The sequence below is a fragment of the Filicampus tigris genome, chromosome 17 (genome assembly GCF_054856515.1).
Source record: "Filicampus tigris isolate MCC_2025a chromosome 17, RoL_Ftig_1.0, whole genome shotgun sequence".
In the NCBI taxonomy this organism is placed as follows: Eukaryota; Metazoa; Chordata; class Actinopteri; order Syngnathiformes; family Syngnathidae; genus Filicampus; species Filicampus tigris.
The window spans coordinates 11,998,628-12,023,342 of NC_141233.1; the positions used below are offsets into that span (position 1 = coordinate 11,998,628).

General features: G+C 42.5%; 1 protein-coding gene across 3 annotated transcripts in view; it reads right to left on the reverse strand.

The window, feature by feature from the left end:
- Positions 1–24,715, reverse strand: part of rnf43 (ring finger protein 43) — an 85,385-nt gene that overhangs the window by 45,725 nt on the left and 14,945 nt on the right. The window contains exon 1 of one of the 3 annotated variants that reach the window (XM_086012235.1): positions 478–571. The exons of the other annotated variants lie outside the window; for them this stretch is intronic. The gene's annotated coding sequence lies outside the window, so the exon portion shown is untranslated. Of the gene's footprint in view, positions 1–477; positions 572–24,715 lie in introns of those variants that run through there. 3 annotated transcript variants of the gene reach the window in all.

Below are 24,715 nucleotides of genomic sequence, written 5' to 3' on the forward strand. Positions count from 1 at the left end.
AAAATATTTTTGGGACATAATTACAGAAGAGGCTATGCGTATTGAGCTTAGAAGAAGTCTCCCCCTCAAAACTGCAAAACACATGGCGCCTTTCTACCACAGCGGCAACATTCTGGTGTAGTACTTCCTACTTTCAGCAGTCGTCTGCGTTGCCTGGGGCGAGATGAAAGGTAACAAGAGTCTAGAGTCAGTCTGTCATCAATGCTATGCTGTCAAAATCACATGCGAGCTTTTAAATTGGCACTTGCTGGTGTATTCTAGTACTCAGATAAATCTCTTCGCGAAAGGCGCGTTGCCGGTGGTTTGCCGGCCAACCACCACCACAAGTAGACACAACTCTCTTCGGTCACGAGGCTAGCTCGAGGATGGCTAGCGTTTATCTTTGCCCAATCTGCTATCCTGGAAGCTCTTACAGGAGCAGTGGAAGTGGTTGGCGCTGCATAACTATGAACAAAGACACTGAAAAAGTTGCCTTACTGGTTTTGGAGTTTATCCAGACAGGTTTCAGAATGCAGTGATACCATTTTTTACTGCAGCAGTAGGGAGAATTCAAACATGTGCTTAGAATTCAATTGTCTTTGTCATTTGGTGTAAATTATCCTTTTTTTTGGTTTTGTTTTGTTAATGCCACCACAAAAGAGTACCAGTGATGGAACAGAGCAAGAGTATAATCATCACCATAGGAAAAGAACTTTTAGTCAAGAAAGTGGTACAAACAGTTTTGTTCTAATGATTTATTTGAACAATTGTTAACTTCTTTGATACTTTTATGACAGCTATGAATGCATCCATCTATTTTCAGTTCCGCTTACTGGAATGAGGAGATGGAGGCTATCCCAACTTGCTTGGGGTGAGGGAATCAAAATCTGATCATGAGTTCTATTTTGGCTTTTCACGATCATAAAAGCACCGTAGTTGAAGGAAAACAATTAATGTGCCGAACGGCCTGGTTTGTGTTTACAAGTTCCCAAGCTGTGAAAGCACCCTGAATGCACTTGCGTTGCTCGCAGCAAGCATGTGATCTGTGATTATTCTTCCCTCCCTCAGCTGTTTAATGACACCCCAGTTTGAGTTTTCTGCAAACACACAACATCAATTTAAATATAACTTCGTTCAAGAAACATCCCCAGTGCTAATATTTGCTGTCAATGTTAAAATCCCATTCACAGGCTAGTAATAATAATAATAATAATAATTGAAAAAAATAAATAAATTAAAAAAACGCGTTAAAAGGCCATCCCTCCTCCGTCCGCTAAGGGGCAGTGTTGCTGTCCCCAGTGAACAGGAACGAGCCATCTCCTGTTTTTCATTCAAAATTTGGAAATTAAAAAATGGAAAACGAGCCGTGACCGGACCATCTATTATGTGTTTATTTAATACAAGTTGTTTCCCTCGAGTTTGTTTTGCGTTCTTTTTCTGCTACAGCAAACTCCGCACAGGAAGGCCGGATGCGCAAACCACTCGCTCACCACGCCGCCTTGCCAGTCAGCGATATTAAACGTCACTAGAAAACTCCTTATACATAATGTTCCGCCACCAATATGTCGACATTAAGATGCAAAAGCAAATGTCGTTGTGCCAGACACAGGTGCCGACGTTGCCACGCATGTAATTATTCAAAAGTGGACAACATCCGGGTATCATGTATTCAACTACTGTAGTCATTTTTAGTAAGGGACATGCCCAAAAATATTCTAATACAAATTGGAGGTTGATCAGCTTGATCTAATCGACTTAACTGAGGGGATTTACAGGAATAATTACTTCAACCACAGCTCACACATGTCCCTATTTTCTCCTTCTAAAATACCAAAATTTCCCTTTCTTTGTGGGTGGCATTGTCTTCAGTGATTGATTTACAGGTGTCACTCCATTGGTGCCGCACGGACACCTAATGAGAGAGGTGCAGTATTTTGTCATCACTGACAAAAATTCAAGGCGGCATCATCACGGTTATTTTGGATTATAAATAGGATTACGAGAAAGTCTTGAATGCAGAACAAAGGTCATGAGGTTTAAAAAAAAGAAAAGCAAGGAACAAAAGAGGTAGATGTCACCTTATTGTCCTGCAGAAGGAAAACAGGTAAGACACATTAACTGCTGTTGGGGGGAAAAAAAAAAAAAAACAGCTGTTGGAGGGGGGACCGCCAAACTCAACAGACATTCAAATGACGCGTCTGAAGGTTGCTGTATTTCATGATTTTAATTTTCCTTCCGCATCGGTCACCCCGAAAAGATTTTCCTCTTACCTCTGTTTCCCCAGATACCAATATGGAAGGAGGAGCATGACCACAAATACAAACAGCATTACTATGTTTTGGAAGACTTTTCAAGTTAGACAGTCTCTTCTCTTTTTTTTTTTTTTTTTTACACAATAGTGGCAAACATCACATCCTAAGTATGGCTTTCCTAAACTGGCCCAAAGTCCAAATTAAAGGTCCCATGAAAAAAAACATATAAAGCATTGTTCTATTTGTGTTTAGTGTGTCTATCATTAAATGGCAATTATAGTATAGAGTCGAAACTATTTTCAATCAAAATTAAAATCATCTGCATTCACAGAAATGAGGGTGTGGAGATAAAATGCAACAATTCCATGCACAAAAATGCAAGTGATCCAAAATGTAAAAAAAGAGTTAATCCACTCATTTTTAGCCATCTCTGGGGGCGGCCATTTTGTCACTTCTGTTGACTGACAACGACATCGCAACTGCTCAGGGCTCAGGTAACGACCAATCACGGCTCAGCTTTGAGAAAACATGTCAGCTGTGATTGGTCGTTACCTGAGCAGTTGTGATGTCATTTTCAGCCGACAGAAGTGACAAAATGGCCGCCCCCTGAGATGGCTAAAAACACATTTTAATGTATTCCTTATTAGTGCCCGTTTTCATCCTTGATTCAAACAGTTCGTCATTTGAAGTTAACTGTAAAACTGACACATATTGTAAGGAAAAAAAACAAACACTTTACAGCCTTTCATTTAAGATTTTATTTAATCTATTAATAGACAATCAACCCAATTATTAACAGTCAATTTTGCCTATCTTTAGTAAAGTATCCATGAAGAAAAAAAGTATTGTCACGACTTCATGAATGGCATTCCTCCGTGATACAAAGGAATTCGGATTTCTGCTGTGACATTCTGCAGTTGGTGCCTCTGGCAGGTCCGGCAGTGGACAACACAAGCAGGACCCCGAGATAAGTTCCATTGAGTAAGGAAGATCAAGTCAGCTTCACAATAGGCGAGCTGGCTGCTCTTGCAACCCGATCTCGCATCCCTCCATCAGCAGTCTCACATTAGACCTTTACACTTCCTCTGCTGGCTCTCCTCCTCTGGCCCTGAGGGTGCGAGCCGAGCGCTATGGAGATCTGCGCGTCTCCGTGACGGTGTGCCAGCAATCGACACAAAAGAAGGTGACCTCATATGGCATGAAAGGAGACTCAAGAACTCAACTGGAGTCAACTGGAGGGTCTACAATGCCGACAGTCCTGATTATTAACCGTCACCTGAGTCAAGTTTGTCTGCCGAGCTGGGGAGGAAAAAAAAAAGAAAAAAAAAACGAGCCCTGTATCAGGTTTTCTTGTCTCCTTCCTGATTAATCAAACAACAGCTCTAATTGAGTAGTACTGGGAGGAAATGTCCTACTTAGCAGCAGGCGAGCGAGAAAAACGTGCCAATAACTTTTCTGCACCTTTCCTTTTACTGTGGTTTGGTCAGAGGATTGGTTGGTGTGTTTTTTTTTTTTACAGACATGTGAGGGGAGGGACCAGACAAAGTGGAACCAGAATTTCCTGATCCATTTTTGTTTCGGAGCCTTTGTAGCCTAGCCAACACATCTCTTCGACTGACTGCACACACACCATTTGTGGCAGGTAAGTGATAAAGACTGAGGGTAAAAAGCACTGCTTTCACCTTTCTTAGGTCCATTCGAATTGTGCTGGTGTGTGTGTGGGTGGCCCACAAATCAGAACCAGCTTTAACAGGCTTTTATATTCCAGGAATCAGCACTGAGTGGCAAAGGCCAGCTGCCACTCTGCCAAAGTGCGGCGCGCTGAGGCGCTTTTCCTGGGAAACCACATCAGAGGCAAACCAACGACAACAACCCTGACCTTTTAGAGCACTCAGCGTCCCTCCTTTTCACATTCACACCTGCTTATCATTGCGGGGTAATGTGAAAATAACACAGTGGCAGATAGGGGGGCAGTGCATCAACATTGGACTCTTTAAGTAAACAGCAAGACGCCAACCTCCGGGTTGTGTTAACCTAATTTTGAACATCTGCGTGTAGGCTGAAAGGTAACAACATAGGAGTGCACTGGCCGTATTCGTAGTCATTTTTAAAATACTATGCCTGGTTTCTTTTGTCCGATATGCACAGCACATGTTCATTTGCCCGAGCTGTTCACCGCGCACGTCATTACACCTGCGCAATCTAGTAAGATTGACAGACAGTATGAAAAACACTCGTTCATGTGGCTAAATGAGCTGAGCAATACTTGAGAAACGCCTGTCAGCATAATGTGGACAAGATATTGACAACACAAATAAGCACTTGCAAATAAGGTGGACATTTTAATATGGCACGATTGGATTCTAAACTAAATGCGTCACCTGATTTCTTTCAAAAGATGACTCCCAACCCCTCACATTTTCCTACTCGGGCTAGCCGAAAAGTAGATCACGATATAAGTATTTCATATTGGTCAATATCAATAGTATTCCACATTGATCGATATCTATTGATTTTTTTTTTCTATGAAAAATAAGGAGCCGGAGAAAAAAGACTGAATTTATGTAAGTTTATTTCAACATACCTAAACTTTAGGGCTACGGGCCAGACGTTATTCATTTTATGACAGAAGGTACGAGAGGGATAAAATTTATTATACCGCTGGCCGCACTTTGGCATACAAGCAGACACACATTGGGAAATATGTTCTGTTATAAATTTGTTGTGACAGTGCAGTTGCTTGTTGCCTTTCAATCATAGTTCAGTTCATTATAAAGTACATTGCCTGCTGAAGTGGTGACTCATGGGATTCAAGACAAGCTCAGTAAGAAGTGAGGAATTAGACTTAGTGTAAGGCCCAGACCGCACTCGGTACGAAGTAGGTGTGTCCCTGTGTGCTTGTCAGTATGGAAAGCAGCCCCATAGTCTCGCCTGAACTATGAAATCAACAGCGGCACATTAAAGCAGATGTTTAGTCATCGCGACGCACCCGGTTGCTCCGCAGGGAAACGCAGGGAGCAGATGTGAGTCATCACCATTGTGCAGACTGTTGTGCACTTCAAGCTAAGTAAGGCATCTCTCCATGAAAAAGTGGTTATCTTTGCTCTCTCTGTAATTCTTGGCACACGCACACACGAGACATCACCAACCAAGCCGCCAGGGCTTTATGTCACTCAGGTTTGGAAAATGACGAAATACCCTTAATGCTCCGCTTGTAATAGAAATCTCTAAAGTATGTCTTTGTATCGCTGCATTGATGGACATGCCTGTTCGGCCAGTGGCAAGCTTTTCATTGATTCCTAATTGCTGTTGAACGCGATATGAATTTCTACTTCATTACTAATTAATAGGGAGCGTCTCCTACAAAGGTAAAGGAACAACATCTGCCCACTTTTCTAGACCTCCCATACAGGAAAAGCTTTTATCACTTGCCTGAGGGGCAAACCACTAAAACCCCAGCTGCTCAAAATATATACAAGCTTGTATAAAGTAACAAAAACTAAACATTTAATGCTTACACAAGTCCGCCTTATTATCACGTTACACCATCTTAGAGGAATCAAATACTTTGTAATACTGAAAAACGCTATTGATTAACAATGTAATACCTCAATAGGATAACCCTTTTCAAGATGACGGGTAAGATTGCTGTTTAATAATGTAACACTCCATTACGCTAACCAAAAATTACAAGAAGGCTTGAAGAGGTTTTGGGGTTATGTTCCCAAAATGTAACTAGTACGTTTTTTTTTTTTTTATGTCAAACTAAGACATGCATACAAATATAATATTGATTAAAATATTGGTAATAATAATACATTGTAAGACTTAAGTTTAATATTGTTAAATTTGTGTATTTGGTGTCACTATTGCGCCGCATTATAGAATGTGCAGCCTGTTTCCAGCGTTAGCCGCTAGCAGCTAGCCGCTAAGCGAGTGCCCGATATAGGCTGGCAAGAGCCGTTGGAATACTTCTCGAAGGCATTTTTATCGGTCAAAATGACTCTGTACACTTTGTTGCTGACAGCCTGACACAGATGCAGTTCCTACCATTCCCCCCCCGCCCCCCACAAACCAGGCTTACTCAAATGTGCTGTTTAAGCCAGCTGTTTAAATTTAAGAAAAAGAAAGTTGATTATCTACAAATGAAAACAATCGTTAAATGTGTTTTTTATTTTTTATTTTATCCAAATACTCGATCATTCAATATAATTTTCAGTAGGATATCCAAACATAAAAACATTCCATAGCTGCAGCCCAATGTCTTAAAATCATTCAACTGCCCAAAAAGATTGGTTCAAACAAACATTTAAAAGCGCCAAATTAATATGAAATTCCTGCCATCGTGAGCCTATTACGATGTTAACTTCTGTCCATAACTTCATTGAACTCGAACCAAGTCAACCTAAAGTCAACACTGACGAAGACCATTTTATGAGCTTGTTTTATCAACGGAATCAATCAATGACAAGTCAAACACAACTCTGCCGCTGGTCAGTATTTTTATTCAGAGAACTGTAACAGCTGAAGACAACTCGCTCAACATTTGTGATTTACTTTCAACATTCCTTGATCACAAATGAACTTTGGAAGCCGGACACCTGAGAGACTACGGCTCATGTTGGAGCCGATGTTGGCGGTGTTCTACAGTATTAGATGTTTGTCTCATCACGAGGACCTCAGAAGTTCGGCAGTTTAGTAAAAGGAGCCACCACTGTCGCCTCAGGAGAGATGGATGTGTCGGGAGATCAGCGGACGGGGTGTGAAAGGATAGCAGCGATGGGAGGGGAAAGAGGGGAGGGGTGAGTCTCAACACGCAGCCCCTCTGGGTAGATGGGCAATGACATCCAAAGCACTTCCTCGCACCAAGGGAACATGTTGTTAAGTTGGAGAGACAGGCAGAGAATCTCAGACATTCATCACAAGGGAGCGCCATATCAGTGGCAAAGACCCAGAGGAAACTAGGGCGGCATGGTTGTTCTTTACCTGGCTGACCCAGGCTTGATCAGTCTGCTATCTGTGCATTATCTGGCCACATATGTAACAATTTGGCAAATTTGGAAAACCCACCTTGATTTGGACCTCAGGTTTTTGTTCATTCAACGCAAAAGACAGGATCACCCCTGTGCAATTGTTCAAGGAAAAGCATTCACGTCTCCGAGCAATTATGAAATCTCAACTGGCAGGTGAAGCCCACTTGTCCAACAAGGAAGTAGAGCTGCCTCGGTGTCCTTTCCACATTCAGTATGTTTTCCACATTACATGCTAGCCCCAATATAAAAGAGGAGATAACAATTCCAGGTGCTTTGCTATTGCTGCACCACACGTCTGGGGGAGTCACAGCGGCTTCACCATCATTACTTTATCAGACGAGAGAACATGAGGCAAATACTCACAACAACCAGGACTACTGCTTGTGAACTGACTTCTAGATAATGAACGCTGCCGCTCCCTTCAAAAAGCTTAATTAGAGGCTGTAGTATTTGAATGTGATGAATCTGGCCCTAAGCAAAGACCTCTGACACTCCTTTGGTGTGTATCCAATTTAAATCACACAATCAAAGTGGGCCTTCAGGCTAATGAGGCAGAATGTAGGAGGCAGGTGAATCAGACGGGAATCGAAAACATGCCTGACGAGCTGTCAGACCCCCAAGGAGAGTTAGATTCTTGCAGGTATGCATTCAGTGATTAAGAGTTTCTTTTCAAAATGCGGATAAGAAAATAATCGCCTCACTTGAGCTAGTCAAACATAAACCTAGCGAGGTACTTAAGTATAAAAAAGTCACTTCAGTATTTCCCTCAGAAATTGCCAACATTGAGAGATAAGAATTGAGTAGACCATAAAATACTTTTAGTACCGAGAAAAACGTCCTGCCTAAAGCAGTCAATCCTGATTGAATCATCAGCTGGGCCGCGGAAAACTATAAAATTTCACGTGATTGGTCTTAATTAGGGATGCGCGATCACTATCGGACAGACATTAGGAAAAAAATGAAGTCACTTGTATTGGTCCGATATCAGCAAAATCAGATCGATATTGAAAGTCGCCTCAAAAACACTAACATCGGTCTGGTTACATCAAAGTAGGACTTTTCTGAAAGCACAGTATTGTAAGAACCTGTGTAAGAAAAATAAATAAATAAGCATACCAACAACAGACATGGAAAGAAAAAAAATTGTATAAAAGGAAACTGATAAGCAATGTAGACTGACGATAAGAGACAAAGACCGTACATGCAGAAACACGCCAGCATCGGGGAGATGAGGGCGGTCCACAAAACACGGCGAGCGGAAGGTGGCAAAACGTGTGTCTGAGACGGAGACAGAAGGCACAACGAGACTGAGGTGCGTGTCTTACAGTTGCACCTGTGTGTAATCTGGGCTTCGTCATGGTGCTACGACAGGCATCTCTACAGGCTTCACTTCCTCTAAATTGGCCAGATGAATATGTAATCTATCCTCTTTCATCCCTATCCTTTCTTCCATGCCGGCCATTTACTTAGCTTAGTCCGCTCTGCTGCTGATTAGAGGGGGCACGAAGACTGCAGACGCGACGTAGTCTTCAAAAGCTACACAAGGTCAACCTGCTGGAGCCAACAAGTAGCCAAGAAACTGACAGGTGTCGGTACAGTGAATTCAAGCACAGCTAATCATCATTTATAATTTGATGTCCATCGCCCTAGATTGTGAATGCTGATAAATACCGGGAACTATTTCATCAGGTTTTACTGTCAAGCTTTCGAACCACCGGAATCTCAATACTCACATAGAGTACATTCAAGCACAAAGGCTTGAGAAATACGAAACCCACATCTGATTTCAAATAAGATGCATAGGGTACAACACAGAGTTTTAAGAAAATTATTCAAACAATGGCTACCTTTACATGGACACATTTATTCGGATTGTCCTGATCAGAATAAAACTGCTTCATGTACACATCTTATTCGGTGTGTTCTGGTCCGATCAAGCCCATTCCGATTAAGATTTTATTCCGAATGAGAGGTAGGTTATGTCGATCGGTGCGCATGAGAACACTTACTCCGACATTTCGAAACAAGCTTGTCTTTACTGCGCATGTCTGTGACGTCATTATATGCGGTTCTGTTCTAGTAGAAGAAGAGCGAGTTTTATATTGTTTGATTCAATAAAGTTTGGCGAAAAAAAAAAACAGCGGAGCGAGCAAAATACGTGGAGGGCACAAGACTGAACTGGTACATTTGTAGCTCCGTTAGGAAGTGTTAATACGACGTAACAGCGTAAACGGGGAAAAATACGCAAAATAACGCTTAATGTTTCAAGTAGAAATGGATGGAGCCATGTTTCGTTGACACGGAAGTCACTTGCGGCTTCTTCTACCATTACTACTTTTGGTAAATTCAGTTATGTGGAAATAATTTGTTCCGCTCAAAAGTGTGATGCACGAACACGCAAGTCCTAATCGGATTGTGTCTGTGAAAACAGTGCATCCGATCAGAATTTTAATCCGAACTCTGATCGGATTAAAGAAATGTTGCCCACGTAAACGTAGCCAATGTCTTAGAGTGATGGCTTGATAGAGACATTGTTTTGACTCTCGGTGGCATCACAACCGAGAAGAGAGTTAGCCCACAGGTTGACGTCAAGGTTATGTTTTTATGTGCTTTTGTCACAGTTCCATACTTGAGAAAGAAAAACGAAAAAACAAAACCCTCCAACAGAGGGCTGCTTTCACTTGTTATCCAATCTTCCTTGGCCCCCTACCCCTCTCCACCAGCATTTGGTTTCCAAGTATTCCTGTCCACACGTAGATTAGGAAAGCACTCAGCTTGGCAGGCGATCTGCTGTCCACATCAAGCGCATCAAATGTGTTGGCCGCTGTCTTCTCATCCTATTAGAATCTGAGGCTAAAGGCAGGCGACGTGCCAAATACACCAGATAGCTTCATCCACAGCTGCAAACAGGCGGTGGCCAAAGGAACAACAGGATCCACTCATTAAAGCTAACCCACCAAAAAGGAAATAAATGCAGCAAAAGCACTGCTCCCCATAGTCGATCCCTCCATCCATGTATACGACTTTGTCTCGCAAGGGTCGTAGGGTGAGCTGGAGCCTATCCCAGATGACTTTACATCCCGGACCGGTTGACCGCCAATCGCAGGGTATTTATACAACCGTTCGCAGACAACTCAAATCCAGAAATGTCTTAGCATAGATTCTTTATCTTTGTTAAATTGCACCGTAAGTGGGGTGCCTTGGATCAGCGGTTGTCTTCCAACCAGCGACCGTGTCAAAGAGTCCTTGCGCAAGATACCGTACCCCCGGTCCAAGGCAATGCTGGCCACTATGGTTGTATGCACGTACTCGCTCGTACAGCTGCACTATTTGACAACACGTGATCCTCTTCGGTTGGAACAACTTCATGGCTGAGGACAGCTGGCTTGATATTGTCTCTCTCGGCCAGGCGTTGACTTTGTTTAACCATCCATAATCTGAAATGTTTTACCAAAGAGTGTCCAGCTGCTTGTGATGTCTTTAGGATACTAACAAGCGCTTCATTCTATTTGGATCGTATTGGTTGCAGGACGGTGTCCTGAGAACATGTGGCCTTGAGAACTCTGTGTGGAAAAAGCACATGCCGGGTGTGTAGTAGCACATAGTCGCTATGTTTCCCACCACTTTCTTCATTAGCAGGAGGGTGGAAAGCTTGATACTTTGGAACTCGATGCATTCTGGTAATGCCGTTTTATGCTTTCGCACAAGCCTTTGGAGCGTGTGCAAGTGTGTGTAAGGCAGGAGGGTCGAACGTGCGGCATCCATCGGAAGCCTGGACGGTCCGGCAGAGGGCGAGGAACAGCTGGCCTTTCATTGACAGGCTTTAATTGTGAGCAGTTAAGATTTCACTCCGAGGGGAGGGGGGAGTTGATATTGTTCCAACTGGAGAGACCACCGCTCCTGATTGTATGCTATATAGACTGAAGCCTGGAGATTACTAAGGGTGTTGTATTGCCATGCAGGCGGGGGGGAACTATTCCCTCTCTTCAGACTAGAGTTACTGGGGAGACCAATGATGTTACCATAACGGCAGTGAATGCTAATCAAAGGTCCCGATAAAGCCCCAAAAATGAATGCGGTGCAAAAAACAACAACAAACAACAACAACAAAAACTACTATATAACAGTAACAGTGAAATGCCTTTGCAGATGCAATTGGTATAGTGGCGCAGTAGTGATATTAATAACCGACTTCAACCTGATGCTTGCTCTAGTTATCTCCTACTTAGCCTCCCGGTCATTTGCTGACATTCATTCAGGTATGATTTCATCATTTGCGCCTATTCCAATATCAATAAAGACATTCTTAGTCTTATTTGTAGTCTTCAGGCGAAGTATTATTGAAATGAACTAGCGGTGTTTCCAGGTCATAAATTACACAAACACTTCCGCCCTTTCGTTCTCAACAGCTTGTCATGTATCGTGTCGAGTGGAGCACCCATTTTAACACCACATTGATCCTTCTCGTTATATTTAGTTCGGGGTGCATCGTGTACCAGGATGGCAGGTCCGCTCCTGTGTGCCCTGCCTGCCCAAAGCTCTCTTCTGTAACTCGCCAAACAACTAGGCCAACCCAGTGAAGACATCAACATGCTGATTGTTGGGCTCCCGAACCTTTACCTCATCTTTCACCCCAACCCCCATTCTCTGCACCAGTTGGTTCCCACACTCCTCTTCTGCATCAGGCTCTACCGCTCCCCAACGTTACGCCCCACAAAGGGCCAATGAGCAATGACCTCAGCATGTAGAGGCTCAGTGTTCATGCTCAACTTCACACGCACAAATTGTCAATCATGCACACCTACTCAATCAATGCAACTGCCCCACAATGCGACGGCCACATATCAGCTGAAAAGACCTCTTCAATGAAACACATTTACAAAGGCGAACGCATCGTCTGTAACCATATCGGAAAAACGAACTCGCAACTCAGCCCATCGGATCTTCGGGGACGACAAGGCGCCCAAAGTGCGTCCTCATTCACATACTCAAGACGCAGCATCGGGACCAACTGGGGGTTCAGTGTCTTGCTCAAGGACACTTGGTCACAAAGGCCAGGGATAGAACGCATAATTGCTTCTTTCTAGCCTGAAAATAATTCCGATTTGAAGTCATAACCGCGCAGCCACAATGACATGATCTTGCGTGCGTGTCAAATGTTTCACACTAAAAGACTGAAGGTAATGCAGAAGATGATATCATCAATCGTCATTGAATTTTTTTTCATTCTAAAGATCCCAACTAGGATCCCATTGACCTTCATTTGATTTCATTGAGTGAACTGAACGCAGTCTAGAAAATCATCGAGATCACATTTGCTGCTCTGCAGGCTGCACCCTTCAAGCTTTTCCCCCGTTTAAAAAAAAAAAAAGTGCCTCTGATCAAAGGAACTGCTGATAAGGGCCGACTGACGAAACCTGCAACTCTCAAAGAGATGTTTATTCAGCATGACAACATCAGATAAGAGATCCAACAATATAAGGGAAGATGACAGTAAAGTGTGCAATTACTGAATGTGAATATAATCAGAACACTGGGAGTTGAAACTGTTTCCAATGCTTCTGAATTTGAAACCAACACTGGCAGTGGTAACACAGACCTTGATACGTTTGGAGAACAAGTTGAGGATTCATCAAACCTAAATACAGCACAATATTTTCCCACGTTTGTAAATAGTTGTGACACGAATAGGTGGGAGTTTTACTGACTGCTACTGTCGTTTATCTTCACTAAGTAAAATACAACGGCAATACAAAGGTTGGCCGATCGAAAGAATGTTCATCAGGTCACATTAGATCACCATTTGAATGAAAGTGAAGCAATAAACTACGCTAACTTGCAGTGTCTCGTGTCAGGAACAAAACAAGTCTTGCTCACATTTCAGTTTTTGGATATTGGATTTTTAAGTGACACTCTTCCGTATTTTTCATATCGTGATATTATCGTATCGCGACATTTGGATATCGTGACATCCCTCGTGAATTAGAAACTGAAAAATATGGGAATCAGATTGGATTTGTGCAACCACACAGCTACGCTGGCGCGTGGGTCTCTTTTTCATTTGCCCCGTAGCCGAGGGAAACGCAGCCCAATGCTCAACCCTAGTTCCTATTCAAATCTCTTATCAAACTAAAAAGTTGTGTCTTGACACCTGATTCTTTATAGCAGAAGACACATGTGTCACAATTTAATCTGATTCCTATTTGAAAGCACTCTCACGTGTGACTTGGGTCGGTCTTGCAAACATCGAATTCATCGTGCCGCTTTTCACTGTTCATACTTCACCAAATCAAAGTAGATGAAAGACACAAATCAGATTAGGGGACAAAAAGTGCGATGTGAAGCGTGTTATTTATTTTCCCTATTTAAAAGTTGGTGAACACCAGCGGGAAAAGTCTCATCAACAATCTACTTTTACTCCATGATTGAATGTAGCTTGACGATGAATTTCAGGTAAAAGCACAGCCACGGTGTACTATTTTGTCAACAACCGGAGCATCCGGCGTCCATGTAACTCCCGAAAGGCAGCGTGTGGGGAGGGCGGTCTAGCGGAACACACCCCTACCTCTTGTGGCCAATGATCTACGAGAAAGAAATCTGGCTGAAAAATAATTGACAAGCCAAGGTTTTGAATGTTGGCCTGAAGACGTGTTGCACGCCCAGTGCAGATAGTGAAGCATAACTCACAGCTTGAGTTGCCTCCTACAGTACGACTCCGCAGTCTCCCATTCAAACTGCAACCACGCAACATTATATGGACTAACAAGTAAGCCCGGCATTCTGCCCGCTCCATTTACTTTCCGCTGTATTTTTATCATCCCTTGTCTATTCTGAAGCCAACTCTTCTAATGTCCCCTTTTGATTTGCCGATACATTCCTTTCTATTAAAATGGTGTGAAGCTTGACTGAGTCAATGATTGCCGGGCCCTGTGCTTGAACTTTGAACCGGTCAGGAAAAAGTACTCTCTCCTGTACATTGCGGTGTTGGATGAGTTATGGTATGAAGTAGGGATGGACCGATTATCGGCCGGGCCGATTATCGGCGCCGATATTTTGATGAATATCGGCATCGGCTTTTTTAAAACTCTGCTGGCCGATAATAAATCAATTTAAAACTGTGGAAATCAAAACAATGATACGTGAAAGTTTCACATTTCTGTCATTTTGAAATGTTCATTTACTGTGCAAAACAACCATGCGTGCTCCCTGAACTTTTTGTTAGAATTTGGTAAGAAAGATGTATATTGTCAAAAATGTATAGTAATAACAATACCAAAAAAAAAAATCTAGATTATGCAAATCCGAAAAATTGTTAAATAAACACATCGTCGCTGTCCTGTGAAAAACACTGATCTCCAATTTTGGAAACTTTTTTAACTTTTCACTTTAATGTGATGTCTGTAACATGGAAATATGATTCATGTAAAATGAAAAAAAAAAAATGGAGATAAGTGTTTTTCAGCGATGATATGCTTAAAGACATTTCAACAAAGTTAAGTTTTTTTTTTTTTTAGATTATGATGCCAATATTTTCCGTTTTACAAAAAATCAATATCGGCTCCAAATATCGGTTGTCAGTCGCCTTGACTACTAATAATCGGTATCGGCCCTGAAAAAAACATATCGGTCTATCTCTAGTATAAAGGGACTTGCGCTGGGGGTTAACTTGTTTACGATTCACCCTATGAAGCTCCCCCGAAAGCTGGTCTGACCGAATAAGCAATATGTCAACCTTTCCATGCAAGCAGAGGAAATAGCAACGTTAGGGTGTGTGCGTTTTTTTGACTTTTTGTTTGCTGACACCTTGCACATCAAAAGGCAACCAGACTCATACGTTTCATGCTAAAAAGCCAGTGTTTATGCAAGCTGTCCCCAGAGAGGCACCAGGGCTTCAGTGTTGTGAGATCACTCCCACCTGTGAAGATCAAATATGAGACATTTATTATACAGAGGGGACTTATCGTGCAATCCCTATCTGATGGGCTATGTAATGGAGAGGCCCTGGACAGATCCACTTTCACTGCCCTGAAAGGCTGGAGAGGTGACCCGAAAGGAAATCATTATTCAAGAAAACAAAGGTGTCGTAGACCCGGGGGAGAGAAAAGAAAAACACTGAAGGGGGAAGAACTAGCCTGCCCAAGGTGATGACAATTATACAGGAAGACTGGAACCACGGGCGGTACAGTGTGTGCTTGCGGCTCCCGACTTGCACTATCATCCATTTGTTTTTGTTTTTTTACAAAATAACAGCCAAATTCATGCTGTTATACTAACTGCAGGTATGGTGTTTTGAAGACGCGATATTGGTCAGGTAAGGCTCATTTGTAATGAGCAAAACAAAGAAAGCGATGGTTGCGGAGGTACCGAAGCGGAAAAGATGATCTCTTCACGTTAGATCCACTGAAGCAAGACGCGAGCGAGCGTATGGCTCAACGATCAAAAAAATACATTTTAAAAAAAAAATCTCACTTTCAAATCAGTCTGCCACACACACACACACACACACACACACACACACATACTTCAAAGTCCCATTTGTTTACATAATCACCTAGAAGAATCTGACTCCATACATATGTCAACAAAAAACTAGCCACACTTGAAAAGGTGTGTTTACATGCCAACAAAGACAGCATGAGAACAGACTGAAGCGAATATGGGCGCACACCTAGCTGAAGTCTGATGAGGCAGCCGCCTAATCAAATAAAGTGACACATTAGCACAGATACATGTGTAACAGGGCCAAGAAAAAAAAAAAAAAAAAAAAAAACTTGGAAGAATTTATTGTACTACATTATAATTACACAAAATCTGTGAATTAACCTGACGTGTTTTTTTTTTTAATTATTATTTATTCTTTTATTATCCTCCATAACCAAAGGGTGGAACAAACATTCTTGACGTGTTCCCCTACTTTAATAATTAATGTGCCTCTTTTAAGTTGTGCTAACGCTTTTAACTCTGCCATTTTTCTCTTGATGTGCATGGCAAGGTAAGCAACTTCACTGCTGGAGAAAAAGTATTTTTCCACATTTGACGGGGAGGATTTTGATCTGTGTCATCAGATTTGTGATTGAGACGATTAAATGCACCAACACGGGAAATCCTGCTGTGTGTCGTCACTGCACTGATGCCCAACGGCGTCGAACACAACCGATTGGTTCCGCATGCATTGCTGGGGTGGGGGGGGGGGGGGGGGGGGGGTCTGTGCCCCTGCTACCTGCCCCCGGATAAGCAGAAGATGGATGGATGGAGTTTTAGCAGAGAGAAAAATGTGCAATTTGAATTGCCAGTGCATGTGTTTTGCCGTTTGGGAGATTTTATTGGCACTTATTCCCTGCAAAGAGACCAGACTCAAAAAGGGGCGCTCGGAGAAGAAAATAATTGATCAGACCGGCATTGTAAGCTGCGATGGAGTAGTGCTCTTCGACTCAGAAAGCCATATTCAGATAATGTGGGCATGTTTAAGAGACAGAATGGGTAAAGTGCCTCCCACCTGCCAAAATAAGTAAATAGAGGAATTGAAAAAAATAAAAAATAAAAAAAAAAATAAAAAAATCTGACTGAATCCTCCTATGTTTTGGTAAATTCCACATTTGTCCAGAAATGTTAAAATAATTGTCAGTCCACACGTGCGGGTGTTATTTCTACAAATTTGTGAGCAAATCTAAAAGTGTTGAAAATGGCTTGCTCTCACTGATGATGCAACGTTAAGTGTTGACAGCAACTTACGAGGTAGAGCAGGCTCCAGTGTTTACATCTGAAGATCACTATTCATAGACGATGCCTTGTTGCCTTTATGTAATAGGAGAGGGCTGGCATTTTAGTTTACGAGCAACTACATCCGCTCGCATCACGGGTAGGTAGCAGTAGTTGACCTAATGTCATCGGTAAGACTAGCAGCATACATTTATTTCCGCAATATTTGTGATGTTTCGGGGTTGCTTTGATGTTTATTACTGCTTGTGTAAATTACACTGGGCAACAGCAAAATTGTAATCAGAGATGGCTTTGTGTACCTAACTGCATTTGTGACGCTGATTTAAAAAAAAAATAAATAAAATAAAAAAAAAAAATCCTTTTTTGTCACACATTTGGGTTTTAAGATATTTTAATTTTTGGAAGACTGACCTAGAAAAGTTTACGCAATGCGGAGTTTACGGTGCGTTGTAATCTGGAGCTATGACTGAAAATATTATATTAATATAATACATTATATTCTTAGTATTGTATTATTATTATAAAAACGAGGGCAAATTCAGAATCGGCACAAAAAAATTGTTTGCATCTCCAGTGCTATCTTTTTGTGATGTCACTCGGTTGCTATACGTTATAAAATAGACATTGTTATTAGAGATAGACCGATATGCTTTTTTCAGGGCCGATACCGATACCGATTATTAGTCGTCAAGAGGGCCGATAACCGATATTTGGAGCAGATATTAATTTACAGTAAAAAGGAAAATATTGGCTTCAAAATCTAAAGAAAAATGTACTCTTAACTTTGTTGTAACGTCTTCAAGCATGTTTATTGAACAATGTTTCCGGTTTGCATTATGTTGATTTTTTTGGAAAAAAATCATTATTACAAGAAATTTTTAGCAGTATACATCTCTGTTATAAAATTCAAACAAAAATTTCAGGGAGCACCCAAGGTTGTCTCTTAAAAAGGATAAAGGAAAACTTAAAAGTATAGCTTCATGTAGTTTTCTACAGTAAATGAACATTTCAAAATGACAGAAATGTTAAACTTTCACATACCCTTGTTTTGATTTCCACACTTCCAAATTGATTTATTATCGGCCAGCAGAGTTTTAAAAAAAAAAGCCGGTGCCGATATTTGGCTTTTTGACAAATATCGGTGCCGATATTCGATCCGGCCGATAATCGGTCTGTCCCTAATAGTTATAATCATTGCATGCGTGCAGCATTGTGCAGTATTTTTTGTGTCTGTACTGAACCCAACACCCAGCGAAATGAAGGCAGACATGAAAGAGATTATCAAAAGAAGTGTGCATGGGTGAGGTAGCTGCCAAGAGCAGTTGAAGCAATGTGCATGTTCAAGCAAGGGGATTAGCAGAATGAGAGTTGGGAGAAAACGATGAGGAGTGCTATGGTGCCAGGTTTGGTCTTGGGGTTGAAACTGTGGCCTTTTGGAAAGCCTCCAGAGCTTGTAGTGAAGGTCTCCTTTGATAATGGGCCACAGTATGTGTAAGAGTGTTGGGCTGTAGCCAAGATACACAGCCTTTTGGTAATAGTTAACAGAGTGGGCAAACAGTGGAGCTCAGCGGCATGGAGGTAGGGCAGAGAACTGCAATTGCTAACTCCCCCTTTTCCCTCAAGCCCAACCTTCTGTCCCTCGCTCGCTCGCTCTCGGATTGATCTGGCCGAGCACCGAGCGCTTGGCTCATCTCCCGACTCTTGGTTTTGGACCGGAGTTTCATAAACAGGCTGCTGACTGATATAGGACAGCGCTGTAACTAGCACTCAGCAGCGCTTTCCCCATAAAATACAGTCGGAATTTAAGGATATAAACGGTGTACGGACAGAAGGAAGATTTTCAGACTGCTTGGGATGGAATGGACCTAGCACACCCAATATGATGCGTAGAAATGTTAAGCGCGGTCAAGACAACATAAACTGAGAGCAAGACTTTGAAAGTGTTGAGCCCAAGTCAAGACCAAGACTTTGAGGACCTAATATCACGTAAAGAACAACACAGATGCAACGTCAGACTGAGTCACGAAAAAAAGACGAAGGCAGACGAAATCATTTTCAGGAGATGAAAAATCAGCCAAATTATTTTTACGACACATTTCCCAAAACATTGGAACAGATGGCTGTGAAAGTATGGCATACAGTGCGCGATACATCTGAACACGCTGAAGCATTTGGCATACCGAGAGATTTTGGACAATTCCGTGCTCCTAACTTTGGGGGAGCAGTTTGAAGCCGGTCCCGTTGTCTTCCAACATGACTGCGAACATAGCAATGTCCACCCAAGACATGGATGACAAGAGTCTGGTGTGAGTGAATCTGACTGGCCTGAACAGAGACCTGACCTCAACCCAACAAAGACCGAGAGGCTTCATGCCTAACATTAGTGTGTGACCTCACAAATGCACTTCTGGAAGAATGGTCAAAAATTCCAATAAACACACACTTCAACCTTATAGAGAGTCTTCCCAGAAGAGTTGAACTTGTTATAGCTGCAAAGGGGGGACCAGCCTCATATTGGACCCTATGGCATAGGAACGTTATACCACTTAAGTTCATATGTGAGTCACGGCACTGAGCGAATACTTTTGGCAATATAGCGTATATTCATATTACATGGCTATATTCATGCAATCATTCTTCATGTGAACATTCACGCAATTATGGTGGTGACTTGTGGCTTGACTAAATAGCGCCTCTGAAGTCGTCGCGCTGCATTCGCATACGACCGCACTCATTCGGAACGCCTTTCAGCTTTGGAAAATGCGATTAGGGCTCAATGTCATGATCGGATCATTGGTTTGTCATCTGCATGTCACTGTCCATTTGCTGCTGAGCGTGCCCCGTTCCCATTTGGCAAGACAACACATTTGACGTCGTTTCTCTTCCCGCAATGTTAGCCTGCTAGTCAAGCAAGCGCTGTGCTTTCGCATAGACTGCGAGTGTGGGTCCCTTCGCTTCCAGACAGCCCGAGGACCTCGGCGATAGACGTGTCATTAACTAAGCTTGCGGCAACCTGCTGCGCTAATCTCGGAGCGAGCAGACCAAACACCAAACCACTCACGGCTCTGCTATAGTCCTCAGACTTCTTTAGCTTTCGCCGATAGCGCTGCGCGTAACCCTAAATGAGCGGCTCAGTCCTACACAACAGTGGGAGGGTCCAAGTAGTAGAGGCTACAGTCATACAGTCAACTATTATGTATATTAAAACGAAGACCCAATATGACGGCGTACAGTCCTAAAAAAAAAAAAAGACATGGCACACACACATATTGTACATACTCTCACTGCACCGGAGTAGCCCCTGCCGCGAAGGTTATCGGGTGAGCGGCCCTGGCAAGATACCACGGGCTGCTCTTTCGAATGCAGACTGCCCGTTTGAGCCGTGCTGTTTTATTTGAAACAAGTCAAGCGTTGGCAGTCCACGTACATACGCAGGTTGCGCAATCAAAATGTACAGCAAGCGATACTCTATCACTTCCCGACAAACGCCGAGCCTGTGGTCAAGGTCATTTGAAGAGAACAATTTGAGCTAGCAAGCAAGACAATGCATAATCCAAGGACGCTTGATCGGTGTTCTTCTGCGCATGTGTTTTTACATTTTTGAGGCCGCACAAACGATGCAGCTTTATTTTATGGTACATATGTTGTGAACAAGTATCTCATAACTGGCTGTCTGGATAATCATTACAGGGGCATCCGCTTCAGATCAATCCATCCCCACATTGTCATAAAAACGCCAAGTTGGATTAGATTCAAGTCCTTACGTCATTTTCAAATGTAAAAAAAACAAACAAACAAAAAAAAAAACAACGTTTCCATTTCTGAGAATAAACGGGTAGATTTTCTCTAAACGTCTTCACTCGGACGCCACAATCTCGACAAATCCCCCCCCCCCGAAGCATTTGTAAACATACAGCGTACAGCATACATATGGTCGCGAACGGATAGATTTACATTTCTGGCGTGAAGGCTATCAACAGTTGACAGAAAGGCACACGGTTGTCATCGGACCCCGTATGATATTCTTCATTTAGAATATCGCGGTCTGTTGCTGACAGACTGAACAAGCGTACGGGCTGAGTGTTGAACGTAAGGAGCTCTCCTGCCTTTCGCACAGCACCCAAAACAGCGGTCTGTCAGCATTCCGCTCGGGTGCCAAAGTATTTACTTTGGACAAGAGAAGGAGGCACAGCGAGGGACTGCTTCTAATTACGAGCGGCCAGTCAGGAGGTCACGGCCAATTGGAACAAGTCTCCTAGCTACGCAGTCCTCTCCTGATGCCTTTTCGACACTGGGCTCTCTGGTGTTTGGCTTTGGTTGTTTTTAGAGGATGCGACAAACTGGCCATTCCAAAAGAAGACCGACAAATAGCAGGAGGCGGCACTGTTGTGACAGGATAGATGTGTTTGCAATCAACAGTACAGAGTCGTGCTCGAAATGGCCCGAGTGAGACTTGCGGGGTAGATCCGTAAAACATATTCCGTCATTTTTCGTGACAAACTGAATTGTAGGGATAGACCGATTATCGGCGCCGATATTTGGCATTTTGACGAAAATCGGCATCGGCCTTTTTTTTTTTATATATCTGCCAGCCGATAACAGATCATATTAAAATTGGGTAAACCTCAGGGGATTATATATATATATATAGTTTTGGAAAACTCCAATTTAGAAAACTTTAGAAAACTAGAAAACTTTGGAAAAAAGCGATTCAGTTGTTGACGTTTTCATTGCATTTTGTGAGACATGCTGCTGCACTTTTTGATGGAATTCGAAAACAAAGATGTCTACTTCTCAAGATAAAAAGCAAAATAACTTTTAACATGTTGCAAATATGAAATGCTTTTTAATAATTATGCTTAAGGTAATTTCAACCAAGTGTTGGAGTTTGTATTTTTTTTTTTAATTTGAAAAGAAATATTCTCCTCTTTACTACAAATGAATATCAGCTTCAAATATCGGTTATCGGCCCCTTGATTACTAAAAATCGGTATCGGCCCTGAAAAAACAATATCGGTCTAGCTCTACTGAATTGTAATCGTCAGTCCGTCCGTCAGTTAAGCCCATCAGTTCGTCCGTTAGTCCATCAATCGGTCCGCCCCAAAAAAAACCGTCAGAAAAACAGGCATCCGTCAGTGACGTGGTTAGTGGCGATTTCACGGACGGATGAAGACCGACTTCGGCCATTCGTCAGTCCGTCATTTCTAAAAGGTGTCCCGTCAATCGTCAGCAAAATGGGCGTCGGACCTTTAGCGGTAGAAACAGCCATTCCACGTAAACATAAATTGGCCTCATGACATGCGACTATGACCTCTTGTTTACATCCCTTCCAGGAGACCAGAAAGAGAAAAATTACATGTTAACACCAATTTCCTCAAGTGAAGTTCTAAGGGCATATGCACACAGTCATTATGCTTTAAAAGCTTCATCGAATTCAAACGCTTCCCGCAAGACGTGGTTGGCATTCAGTGGTCTGCCATCTCTGTGATTTTGCCCACATCTAAACAGGGGATTTCCAGAGCTCGATGCGTGTGTGTAATCCATCTTTCCGTCGCTGTCCTCTACTGCTGTATTAATGGTGTGCTCTCGAGTCTCTCGTCTTTCCTTTTGCGGTGAACTCTGGCGCACTTGTTACACCAAGTCAAACCTGCAAGTTCACCTTTGTTGTCAATAATGATCAAATAAATACTGTACTTATTTGCTCAATTTGACTTACTTTCCTATCTGATCTTCCAGGTGCTCGCCAGTACAAATTTCCCTTTTGTTAAAGCCAAATTCATAAAGTGCACACATCTCGTTAGAGGTACTCGATTTATGACATCGTTTTGGTCATGTTTTAGAGTGATAGCCAATACAATTTACAAAATTCAACCTACACGTTTTTGGGAGAAGTCAGTACTTGCCAATTGTTATGTTTTTCACACAAATAATAACTATTTTAAAATCTAAAATTATACATCGCACAATATACTGTGCCCTAGGTGAGACTATAGTCCATCCGTCCATTTTCTACAGAGCTTGTCCCCATTAGGGTGAGCTAAAGCTATCCCAACTGGCTTTTCAGTCGCCACATCGTGAAAGGGCACCTTGCGCACCCAAAGTGGGCGCACTAAAAACCCACCTTGGCCTGGCGGGGAGGGCACCAAAAAGCCTGGCGCCTTAGTGCTCACGACACAAAATTACCACATATTGTGATTTCTCCACCGCCCCCGCAAAAGGGCTCTCTTGCATAAAAAAAAAATCCCATTCAAAGATGGCACAAAACTGCTGAACAGTTCGTTCATCCGTGTGAACAGTTAACAGAGTAGGGCAGTATCTTGCTCCTTGAGGCGTCCCCCTTTACTCCATCGCAATGGCCGCTTGTTCAATTAAGCCACCGTATGTGTTTGTAACACTATCAAGGGTTGAATATATCCATGTTTTTGGAGGACACAAATTTATCTTGCACTTTAAATGAACCGTCAACACTGTCGGAATGAGCCACTTACCGATCTTATCTGCGCATGGGTGAGAATCAAGCGTAAAAAATAAGAGGCCACCAAACAGCTAGCGAATTTGTTTGATAGTACAAAGGGGTGTGCCTAACTGTCCACATCAAAGCTTGCAGGCATTGTTTAATAGGCTTTAAGCCTTAAGTGGCAGCCTGTTGTGCCTTGTTTAATTGTTCTAATTGACAAAAAAAAGACACCATAGCAACCCTCCATTCATTCTTCACAATTTCAGATGGAAAAAGATACAGGCAGACGAAAAAGATGGACTAAAGTTCTAAACTTCTTGACCACATTTATTTTGTCAATATCTCGAAACCGATTCGGAGCAGACAGAGGCTAAGTACAGAAGTACAAAAAATATGTTTGGGTCGACTTCCTCTTTAAAGCATGTGAGAGGGGAAAGACTATTTCGATTTTTTTTTTGATAAACAGTGTAGACTTTCGATTTTTTTTTTATATACAGTGTCTCTATTTTGGAATTTGAATTTGGTGGGTCTGGAACACATCCCCGCGATAAACCCGGGTTCACCGTATCCCCATTTCTTGACAGTTTCTCAGTAATGCGCTAGCGCCAACTAATACTCAGGCCTCTTAGGGATGGGAAATGATATTCCGTTTGTTGTCTGGAGGCATGAAGCAATTCTTGTCAGCTGTGTTATCCGCTCGGACCTGAGGTCACACTTACAATATGGCCTTTGTAGTCGGGCAACACTGGAGGATCTGAGTCACTTTGATCCCACTTTTGAGTTTGGTAAATATAGTCAATATAGACTCAGTAAAGAGTCGAGCATTTACAGATGGCTGATGCTTGTACACGCATCCATAAAAAAACAACAACAACAACAAAAAAAAAAAAAAAGGAAACCGTCTCACAGGTGGAAAGTTATTTCCCTTGGATGGCTGAGCCAAGCGTTCAAGCAGAAAAAGAAGAGACTTCACTTCCACTCAGGCGGCTTTGAGCTGACTCCAGATTTGGCTCGCTGTGTGCAGCAGCTCTCCGCCGCGCTGGCCACTAATTTACTCGTCATAAACACGGAGTACAAATAGCTTTAAGCATGTCACAGAAGAAGCAAATAACTGGAAATTACACCGCCGGGACATGTTTTTTGCGAAATCAACCAAAGTCAAACAAAAAGTCCAACGTGGAGGAGCGACGAGGAATCCGAGAGAGGCAGGGAGTTTGTCAGAGCGGATTTATCTGTGGAATGGTGATGACTCTTTTCCTCCAGCCTCTCAGCAA